The sequence below is a fragment of the Triticum aestivum genome, chromosome 4D (assembly GCF_018294505.1).
Source record: "Triticum aestivum cultivar Chinese Spring chromosome 4D, IWGSC CS RefSeq v2.1, whole genome shotgun sequence".
Taxonomy (NCBI): Eukaryota; Viridiplantae; Streptophyta; class Magnoliopsida; order Poales; family Poaceae; genus Triticum; species Triticum aestivum.
In genome coordinates this window covers 29,744,539-29,756,512 of record NC_057805.1, presented here as the reverse complement: position 1 = coordinate 29,756,512, position 11,974 = coordinate 29,744,539, and positions in this window count along the sequence as shown.

Here is an 11,974-nt window from a genome sequence, read left to right as displayed (position 1 = left end):
AGGAGATTAAATAGACGGCGGACGGGAGGAGCTCGGCCGGTGTTGCGTTTAATGCCGGCCCGGTCATGAACAGACGTGCGTCCAGAGTGGGTTTCTCGCCTTCCACACGGGCGGGTTTCATGGAGGCGTTTGAATGCGGCAAGGAGGCGTGTTTAGCCAGGCGTGCAGCGAGTGGCGCCCTCGACTCTGACGTAGAACCGCGCCGTTCTTCCACTGACGTGTGGGCTCTTTGGGTACATGGCCTGCATGTCAGTGACCCAACGCAGGCAGCGCACAGCAGAGGAACCTTTTGTGGGCCAGGGCGGTCAGAAGCGGGCATTTCATAAACCGATGATTGTTTATTGAGTGTGACGTCATCTTTTTCATGTAGATAAGCCTACTATGTTGATAGCCCATTCGATACGTTGTGATTCATAAAGACCGCTACAAACATCAATGTTCTGCTTATCACAGATAAGATTGATTAATACCCGTAACAATCCATGTCCTTAACAAAGGGTGCATGCACGTATAGGTTGAGCGCGTGTCTTGCATCGTGTGCTGTGTGCATGCAGGCGTGCGAGTGTTGCGTGCATGCAAGGGTACGTTTCAGTGTTGCATGCATGTGTGCGTACGTGTGTGTGTTCGTGAGTGCATGTGTACGCGTCAGTGTTGCACGCCTGCATGCGTGCATGTGTTCGTTATGTGTACGTGTCAGTGTTGCACGCCTGCATGCGTGCGTGTCTTGCGTGCGTGCATGTGTACATGCGGGGTGAGGCTACACGTCAGTCGACTGACTTTTTCATCTCTGGTCATCAGATTTTCGAGCCGTTGGATACGAAATCAAGGGCCTGCAGTTTATCATCAAACTCCACCCCCCTGAGCCGCCAGCCACCACTGGCCGAACCGCTGGCCCCCGCCACCCGCGGCCGGCCCGCGCCGCCACGCCGCCCCGCCCGCCCCGAAACCACTCCTCACCGCCGGTCCGCCGCCGCACCGGCCATCCCTCTAGGCCCCCCCGCGCCGAGCTTTTTCTCCGGCGATCCCCACCCCACCGCCCAATCAACGCGCCCCCCCACCGCCAGCGACTGCCAACCAGAGGTCTCACGACTTCGAGTACCCACCGACCACTAATTTATTACCATTTCTGTCCTTCATATACGCGCTGACGGGTGGGCCCTATGGTAATGTGCGCTGCTGAATGTGGACCGTTTGACTGGTTAATTGATCGTGTCATCAACAAATTACGGAGATGTATGGTGAGCCAGTGACCGTATGATCACCCTAAAATGTATTTTATTAACACAGTACAGACTCAAACTACCATTTCTTTCTTTCATATATGGGCTGACAGGTGGGCCCCATGGTTACGCGCCCCGATGGTGCAACACTAGTTGCACCACGGTGAATGTTTGACTGGTCAATTGATTGTGTCATCAACAAAATATGGAGTTGTACGGGTGAGCCTTGACCGTATAATCATGACATGTATTTTTTTAACACGGTACAGACGCAAGGGCTCATATATACGCGCAAGCACTCACCGCTATAAGCGCACACATGCAGACCCTACCCCTATGAGCACCTTCGAGAGAGTGGGCCAGCATATGATCTTGGATTTTACGAAGTCACCATAGGTGCCTCGTAGTGGAGTGGAACGTCTTCTCCCACCGAACGCACATCGCCGGAAAATACTGAAATTAACCCAGGATAAATGCGAGCACCGGGACTTTAACCCTAGTGGGCTCGAGAAACCACTGTCCTCCTAACCATCCAACCACATGTTGGTTAGCACGACAAAATGTATGTGGTGACCGTGATGAGCTTATTCTGAAGTCCAGTGACCATATCATGCTTTCGCTTCAAATACAATGACCGTAAGTGTCGTCAACAAAATACGGAGCACGCATCAAATGCAAAGTCCGTCAGTGTCATCAAGAAAATACGGAGACGTATCATGAGCTAGATACCGTATGATCACCATGAGAATGTATACGGTGACCGTAATGAGCATATTCTGAACTCCAGTGACCGTTTAGTGTTTTAGCTTGAAATACAGTGACCGTCATGCGTGAATGTGTCGTGGGCATGCATACTTTTAGAGGCCGAGAGATAGTTTGTGTGCGTACGTGAAAGTGGTGTAGAAAGAGGGGATGTCCGATGGAGACAAGGAGAGATATGCCCTTCGTTTCTCTTCCCCGTGACTAATATTTTAGGAGAATATATAAACATTCACAATGCAGAACAAATATTTTTCGATGCACCATGCAATTAACTTTCATGTATAACATTGTACTATTGTATATGCTTATTTTCTTAGTGGCTGATTGCGTGTGTGGTGTGGTGGGCACATCATTTCTAGTTGTGGTGGGTCAACATGAGGACTCATGGGTCGGTTCCATCCTGCGCCACATAGGTTGGATCGAGACGCGTTATACGAAGACCCATGTGGAGGACTCGGCGTACAACACGAAGCTAGCTACCAGAGTCGCGGAGGACTCTATCCCCACTGGTATTAAGCCGACTATATATGATTTGTAACCCTAGGCCCCCAGTATGTTATAGAAGCTTGGGGGCTAGTTCGTCGATAGTATACACACACGCACAATGCCTGGTATTCATGTGTACTTTGGACACACCCCTATCACTAATATGCAGTACCAGGAGTAGGCTTTTTCCTCAACTGCAAGGGTCTGAACTAGGGTAAAACTTTGCCTTGTATTACCATCCAGCCTAACAGTCAGGGATATCCTACCGAATGATATGATGGAATCATATCTGCCAACTACTAAGAGAGAGGTGTGTCTAGGGGGGGGGCAATGTGTGCGAGAGAGGCCTAAAGATAATGTGTGTGCGGGAGACACGTAGGCACATATATGTGCGTATAGAGGGCTAGTAGAGACCGTGCGTGTGTATATATGCATGTGAGAGAAATAGTGTTTTCCAACTGAGATTAGTGAAAAGAGTGGTACATAGTAGTCAGAAAGAGAGAGAGAGAGATACAGAGAGAGCATGTGCGTGAGACTCCCCGACACCCCGAGAGAGATTGTGAGCATGTGTGAAAGAGAAATGCCGATGCATATAAAGTGTAACATCCCAAATTTTCAATTTGGAATGTTATACATTAGATCATCATTGCATAGCATACTTTATTGCATTTTGGCAAATCCTCGAAAATCCTAAGCAACTCAAGGACCCTCGGAGAGAGTTGGGGATTATTCGTGGTTTTCATATTTGATTTTTATCAAATAATAAAACGAGGATTTTTGGTTTAATTATTTTTCTCTCCAAAAATATTTCATATTAAAATAAATGAGAGGAGAAAATATGACTTCTCCAAAATAATTGAAATATTGGAGGAAAAATATTAAAATCAAATATTTGATTTTATTCGGATTTTATTTGCAATTTTAATTGCATTAGAAAAATTGCACGTTTTCAAAACTACCTGTTTGGGCCAAGAAAATGTTCATCTCGTTCTAATTATTTTAATTAGACGGTGAAAATTTGTTTTGGCATTTTTGGATTTTTATTTATTTTTCTACGATTTTTTTGGTTCGGCGAAATTATTAAAAAAACGCCGAGCGCGCCGACTGGGCCGAAGCCCAGCCGACGGCCCAGCTCCCCGCGCGGCCCAGCCCAGCCGCTGTCGTCTCCCACCTGGACACGGAGCCACCGCCCGACTCCCGCACGGCCACGACGCCGCCGCCGTCGCCCCTTCCCCAAGGCAAACCCCCCTCCTTATATACCCCCCCGTCCCTCACCTCACCCCGCCCCCGTTCCCGAAGCCCCGCCGCCTCTCCCACCTCACCCGACCCGCCCCGGAGCCGCCCGACGCCGCTGCCGAAGGAGCTCGCCGCCCCGACGCCGTACGGCGCCGCCCGCCGCCCCGTTCATCGACCCCGCCGCCTCCCGACGACGCCCGCACCCCGCAGCCCCTTGCCGGACCCCGAAGACCCCGCCGGATCCCGTCCCGAGCCTCGCCGGAGGTTTGCCGGAGCCGCCGCCGTTCGTCGTCCGTTTTTTTTTAAAACCGCCTCGGTTTATTTTTTCCAAAACCCTAGATTTTTTATTAGATTGGTTTATTTTCTTCGGTTTAGTTAATTAGTGAACGTTCACCGATCCGTTCGTTTTAACGAACGTGTTCGTCGGTTTGTTGCAGCTAACGAACGTCTGTTCGTTTAACTGTTCGTCAGTTTTCTTTTTCGTCGGATTTTCCGCGATTATTCCAGATCGCGATTTCTGATCAGATTTTCGTTCAGGTATATCTTTTCGCTCGTTTGTCGGAATCAGGCGATTCAAGCGCCTAGAGTTTCGTCTCGAAATTCTCTTTCTGTTTAACCTACTCAAATAAGGTTTTGCTACAGTAAAATTTGACCTAGATTCAGATTATTAAACGAAGCTTGTTTCTTTCGCCATTTGACTTTCGTTGCTTCGTTTGATTTGATTCTTTTTGCAAACCGGAGTTCTTAAGTTGAACTTTCTGGTTAGATCTTTTATTTGAGTTTTACCTATGCATTTGATGAGTGCTTATTGTATGCTTGTTTGTTTGCGATAGAGTACCCGGAGTGCGCCGCTTGCTACTTCGAATCTCTAAGTTTCACGGATCATCAGCATGGCAAGTAACACTTTGATCATACCTCTTTACTACCCAGTTCTATTGCATTAGATCAACCCTCAAACATTGCATGGTTAGGATCTAATTAAATTGTGGGTATTGGGAAGTAGTTGAGGTAGTACCTATTACCTGTTTTATTATCAAACCCTTGGGAGTTACTTCTACGTTTGCTTATATCGCTATGCTATGCTCGTAGACGTGGATTGGGTTTGAGAGATATTCACGACAGATGTGAGATTGTTAATTAATGGTTTACTTAAGGCGGCAACTAAAACTCACATCTGGGTGGATTGAGGTACCTGGGTATTCCAGGATTGCCTGTGTTTTTCTTTTGGACCGCCACCCAGGTTCAAAGGGATCATGAGATTATTCATGCTAGAAACTTCCGTGTGCAGCCGCAAGCTATTATGGGCTCTAGCATAGTCGAGTAAGTTGTGGGAAACCTTTCCATGATGGGCTAGCAGATGTAGGGGATTGTAGGTGTATCGGCCTATCTATCAGTTAAGGGGACCTCTTCGGAAAGACTGTGTCTCAGTCATCTGTTTCTCAAACATCCTGTAGTGCGAGAATCAAGCGGAGGCGATCGAGTCTTGTGGGGAAAAGTGCACAAACCTCTGCAGAGTGTATAAACTAATCATGGTTAGCCGTGTCCCGGGTTATGGACATCTTGAGTATCTAGTACTTGGATTATCATGTGAATCTCATCACTATGTTACTTTAATTAATTTTGTTGGGTTAATGATGATACTTAATTGGGATTGAGATGCTGTCAACCATCTCAATGTTTAACAACCACCATGATAGTTAAATAAAATTTATTCCTTTGCAGTAGGGAAAAATTTGCTTTTCGCAAAACGGTAACCATAGAGCCTTCTACCAGCCATATATGCATGTAGTATAGCATTATTATGTTCATTACTCTCTATGTGTTACATTGCCAGCATATTCCATGTGCTGACCCGTTTCGGGCTGCAATGTTTCATGTTGCAGACTTTTCAGACGACGAGTAAGGTGCCTTAAGTCGTGGTCTTATACTCAGTGATGCCGTTGGAGTTGATGGACTCACTTATCTTCCAAGTCTTCCGCTGTTATCGTATTAGATGGCCTTAAGCCATATTTATCATACTTATTTCTCTTTTGAGATACTCGTTGTAATAAGTGTGTGATTGCTACTCTGTTATAAATCCTCCATTTGTACTGTGCGTGTCAGCATTACTGATCCAGGGATGACACTGGTGCACAGAAGCATAGACTGTTTGAGGTCTGGTCGCTACAAAAGGTGGTATCAGAGCACACGCTGACTGTAGGACACGACCAGTAAGTTTAAGCCCTAGAACACTACTCTCTTCTCATTTCTGACTCCTCTCCACTCTCTACTCTTTTAGGAATGGCGGATGCAAGGAACAAGTTCATGCAACCGGATGAAGAGACACCTTTTGGACGACACTTGAAGGAAGTTACTAAGTACCTGAACATCGGAATACCAAGCTTCACCGGGACCTACAACGCCACACTACCAGAAGAGGAGCGCTGGAAGATTCAAGTTCAAGTTCCAGGAAGGACGTTTATGCCAGTCACTGAGCCTATAGAGTTTTCCTTTGATGCACCAACCTGGAGTTTAGGGAAGAGCATGGCAGCCCACATCTCTATGGGACGCATGGGAGAAGTGTACCACAGGGAGCTTAAGGATACTATCTACCAGATTTGTGGACGCCGAGATGAGCAATGGGAGATGATCAGCACCAAGAAGGATGGATCAATTGCAGCTTTCATCCAGGAGCAAAACCAACACATTCGTTGCCAGGAGAACCAGATGTGCGCAGACATGATAGATCTGAAGAAGGCATTGACCAAGATCACGGAGTTGGAGGAAGAACTCAAGGCTACATGCGATGGTTATGAGGAGGAAATCGCAACACTATTGGAGAAGAATGACGACCTGATAAAGAACATCGGAGTATTCATGGGAGACCCAGCACCTGGAGGACAAGACGACGATTCTACTTGCCTGGATAACTACATCATCATCGATGACACCGACTCGGACCCAAGTGAAGATGACTATGTTGATGAAGTTGGAGCAGATATCATGGAGTCTTCGACCGATCAAAATTTCTAGTAGACCCCCATAATCAGTAGTAGTATTTCCCCATGTATATAGTATAGTCCGAGCACTTTGTAACGATAGTTAGATCGATTGTATGCCTTGTTTGATTTGATTGAGTGATATTGATTGTGTTTGTCTCATGAGCATATGGGTAGTGTTTTCTCTCTAGACCTCATTCTATTCTAAATTCTCATCTTTTCTAAACCTATCAGATGCCTCCGAGACGCGACACCGGATTTGTTTTCCCACTGGAGATCACTCAGTTGATTCAGCAGCAGAATGCCCTGATGCAAGTGTTAGTACAGAACCAAGGCAGCAACAACAACAACAACCCACCACCACCACCTGTTGATCACTTAGCCCGTTTCTTGAGGCTAAATCCGCCGGTGTTTTCCAGCAGCACCGAGCCGATTGTTGTAGATGATTGGCTCTGCAAAGTTGGAAGGGAGTTGACCACTGTAGGATGCACAGATGCGGAGAGAGTGCGTTTTGCGGCACATCAGCTTGATGGACCCACAACATCATGGCGGGAGAATTACACAGCCACACACCCTATTGACACTGTCACATGGGACCAGTTTCAGCAAGCTTTCCGTACTGCCCATGTTTCAGCAGGAGCTATGGCTATGAAGAAGCGTGAGTTTCGCAACCTATGCCAAGGAGGACGCACCGTAGGCCAGTATGTGGAGGACTTTAGTAAGTTAGCACGTTATGCCCCAGATGACGTTGCTACAGATGTAGCCAAGCAGGAGAAGTTTCTGGAAGGACTGAATGATGAGCCGAGCATGCAGCTGATGGTAGCAACCTTCAACAACTACCAGGAGTTGGTAGATAGAGCACTCATGATTGAAGGGAAGCAACAGCAGATTGAAAACCGTAAGAGGAAGTATGGACAAGGGAAGTACAATTCTGGAGCTCAGCAGAAGCCACGTTTTACCTCGAAATCGGGAGGACAGTTTCAGCATACCCATGGAGGAGGTAGTTTGCACAACCATAATGGCCCCAAGAATGGTAATGGAAATGGAGGAAGCAACGGCCAGAACCATACCAAATCCTTCAACCCCAGCTAAGAGAGACCTGAGCCAAGTCACTTGCTTTAAGTGCCAGAAGACTAGACATTATGCCAATGAATGTCCTGAAGCCCAGAATGGAAATGGCAATGGAAGCTCTGGGAAGAAGCCGAACCCTTTTAACAAAGGACAAGTGAACCACATTTACGTGGAGGAGGTTGAAGCACAGCCTGATGCAGTAATAGGTAAGTTTTTGGTTAAGTCATTTACTGCACTCGTTCTTTTTGATACTGGTGCATCGCATTCATACATATCAAGGGGACTTGTGGATAAGTATAAACTGCCCACCAAGGTTCTTTAAACACCTATGTTAGTAAGTTCACCAGGAGCAGAGTATATGGCAAGCCAAGGATGTTTTCAGATGCCATTGGCCATAGGTAGGCATGTTTTCCCCTCAGACTTGATAATCTTGGAGTCACAAGGTTTGGATGTGATTTTGGGAATGGATTGGCTATCGATGTACGGAGGAAACATTGATTGCACCAGTAAGACGATTTCGCTTACCACCCTAGAAGGAAGAAGGATTAATTATGTATCCCGGCATGTGCCGAAGAGGACTCAAGTGAATTCCTTATCAGGAGTTGTACAGGAGGAAGTACCAGTGGTGAAGGATTACCCCGACGTATTTCCAGAGGAGTTGCCAGGCATGCCACCGGATAGAGACATTGAGTTTTTGATTGAGATTTTGCCAGGCACAGGACCAATATCTAAGAGACCATACAGGATGCCCGCAAAGATTTGGAGGATATTAAGAAGCAGATAAAGGAGTTACTGGATAAAGGCTATATTCGCCCAAGTTCGTCACCTTGGGGATCGCCGGTACTTCTAGTGGAGAAGAAGGATGGATCGTTAAGGATGGTCGTTGATTATCGTGGATTGAATGAAGTGACCATCAATAATAAGTACCCACTGCCGATGATCAATGATTTGTTTGACCGCTTACAAGGAGCTAAGGTATTTTCCAAGATCGATCTATGATCAGGATACCATCAGTTGAAGATTCGAGAGCAGGATATACCTAAGACGGCTTTTACCACCAGGTATGGGCTGTATGAGTATACCGTTATGTCATTTGGTCTGACTAACGCACCCGCCTATTTCATGAACCTGATGAACAAAGTGTTCATGGAGTTTTTGGATAAGTTCGTCGTGGTGTTCATTGATGATATTTTGGTCTACTCAAAGAACGAAGAGGAGCATAAGGAACATTTGCGTTTGGTACTTGAGAAGCTCAGGGAACATCAGTTATACGCCAAGTTCAGCAAATGTGAGTTTTGGCTGAAGGAAGTTGGATTCCTCGGACATGTTATATCCGGAGAAGGAATAGCAGTAGACCCTACCAAAGTTGTCACTGTGACCAACTGGGAATCACCCGCATCAGTTGGAGAAATCCGGAGTTTTCTTGGACTTGCAGGATACTACCGGAGGTTCATTGAGAATTTCTCGAGGATTGCTAAGCCCATGACAGAGCTGTTAAAGAAGGACACCAAGTTCAATTGGACTGAGGAATGTGAAGCTAGTTTCCAAGAGTTGAAGAAACGTTTGGTTACATCACCAGTGTTGATTCCGCCAGATCAACGCAAGGATTATGAAGTATATTGCGACGCTTCACGTCGAGGACTTGGAGCAGTGCTAATGCAGGAGGGAAGAGTTGTTTCATATGCTTCACGACAACTTAAACCCCATGAGAAGAATTATGCCACGCACGATCTGGAGTTAGCAGCCGTAGTGCATGCGTTGAAGACGTGGAGACATTTTCTCATCGGAAATCACTGTGAGGTGTACACGGATCACAAGTGTTTGAAGTACATTTTCACGCAAAAGGAGTTGAATCTCAGGCAGAGGAGATGGTTGGAACTCATAAAGGATTATGATATGAGATTGCATTATCACCCAGGGAAGGCTAACGTAGTAGCTGATGCGTTGAGCCGCAAGAGCCATGTCAACACACTCATGACCAGAGAGTTACCGAAAGTACTAGCCGAGGATCTTCGCGAGCTATGTTTGGAGATAGTTCCAAGAGGCTATTTAGCAACATTGGAGATTCAGTCTACCTTGATGGAAAAGATCAGGGAAGCTCAGAAGACAGACAAGGAGATTGACGAGATAAAGAAAAGGTTGAGCAAAGGAAAAGCCAAGAGATTTCACGAGGATGAGCACGATACCTTATGGTTTGAGGACCGCGTTTATGTGCCCAATGATCCGGAGATCAGGAAGTTGATCTTGCAAGAGGCCCATGACTCACCGTATTTGATTCACCCAGGAAATACCAAGATGTATTTGGATTTGAAGAATACTTTCTGGTGGACTGGAATGAAGAAGGATATTGCGGAGTATGTAGCAGTTTGTGATGTATGTCAGAGAGTAAAGGCAGAGCATCAGAAGCCAGCAGGATTGCTACAGCCATTGCCAATACCTGAATGGAAGTGGGATAAACTAGGCATGGATTTTATCATGGGATTGCCCAGGACTCGTTCAGGCTATGACTCAATATGGGTTGTAGTCGATCGTTTGACGAAAGTAGCTCATTTCATCCCAGTGAAGACCACTTACACCAGTGCTAAGTTGGCAAAGATATACATGACCAGAATCGTATGTTTGCATGGAGTTCCGAGGACCATTGTATCAGATAGAGGAACCCAGTTTACCTCGAAGTTTTGGAATCAGTTACATGAAACTTTGGGAACCAGGCTAGAATTCAGTACAGCTTTTCATCCACAGACAGATGGACAGACCGAGAGAGTCAATAAGATTTTGGAGGACATGATGAGAGGTTGTGCGCTAGATTATGGATCTAGTTGGGACGACAATTTGCCGTATGCAGAGTTTTCTTACAACAACAGTTATCAAACCAGTTTGAAGATGGCCCCTTTCGAAACTTTGTTAGGAAGGAGGTGTAGAACACCATTGTTATGGGACGAAGTTGGAGACCGCCAGTTGTTTGGACCATATTTGATTAAAGACTCTGAACAGAAAGTGAAGTTGATTCGCGATAGGCTCAAGGTAGCCCAATCCAGGCAGAAGAGTTATGCGGATTCTAAACGCAAGCAGGCAGTTCACGAAGTCGGAGACAGAGTTTATCTTCGTGTATCACCACTTCGAGGAGTGAAGAGCTTTGGAGTTAAAGGAAAGTTAGCGCCACGTTTTGTAGGACCATACAAAGTTTTGGAGCGTATGGGAGAAGTTGCTTACAAGCTGGAATTGCCTGAAGGATTGTCAGGAGTCCATGATGTATTTCACGTTTCCCAGTTGAAGAAGTGCCACGCAGAGATGACCGACACACCACTGAGAGATACAGTGCCGCTGGAAGCGATTCAGTTGGAAAGTGACTTGACCTATGAGGAGAAACCAGTTAAGATTCTTGAGTATGCCAGCCGAGTCACCCGCAGCAAGGTTATCAAGTTTTGCAAAGTTAGTGGAGTCACCACACGGAAGATGAAGCCACCTCGGAGCGAGAGAAAGATCTATGGAAGAACCACTCTCACCTATTTTCTAGCCAACTAGAATCTCGAGGGCGAGATTCATCTTAAGGGGGTAGGTTTGTAACATCCCAAATTTTCAATTTGGAATGTTATACATTAGATCATCATTGCATAGCATATTTTATTGCATTTTGGCAAATCCTCGAAAATCTTAAGCAACTCAAGGACCCTCGGAGAGAGTTGGGGATTTTTCGTGGTTTTCATATTTGATTTTTATCAAATAATAAAACGAGGATTTTTGGTTTAATTATTTTTCTCTCCGAAAAATATTTCATATTAAAATAAATGAGAGGAGAAAATATGACTTATCCAAAATAATTGAAATATTGGAGGAAAAATATTAAAATCAAATATTTGATTTTATTCGGATTTTATTTGCAATTTTAATTGCATTAGAAAAATTGCACGTTTTCAAAACTGCATGTTTGGGCCAACAAAATGTTCATCTCGTTCTAATTATTTTAATTAGACGGTGAAAATTTGTTTTGGCATTTTTAGATTTTTATTTATTTTTCTACAATTTTTTTGGTTTGGCGAAATTATTTAAAAAAACGCCGAGCGCGCCGACTGGGCCGAAGCCCAGCCGACGGCCCAGCTCCCCGCGCGGCCCAGCCCAGCCGCTGTCGTCTCCCACCTGGAGACGGAGCCACCGCCCGACTCCCGCACGGCCACGACGCCGCCGCCGTCGCCCCTTCCCCAAGGCAACCCCCTCCTTATA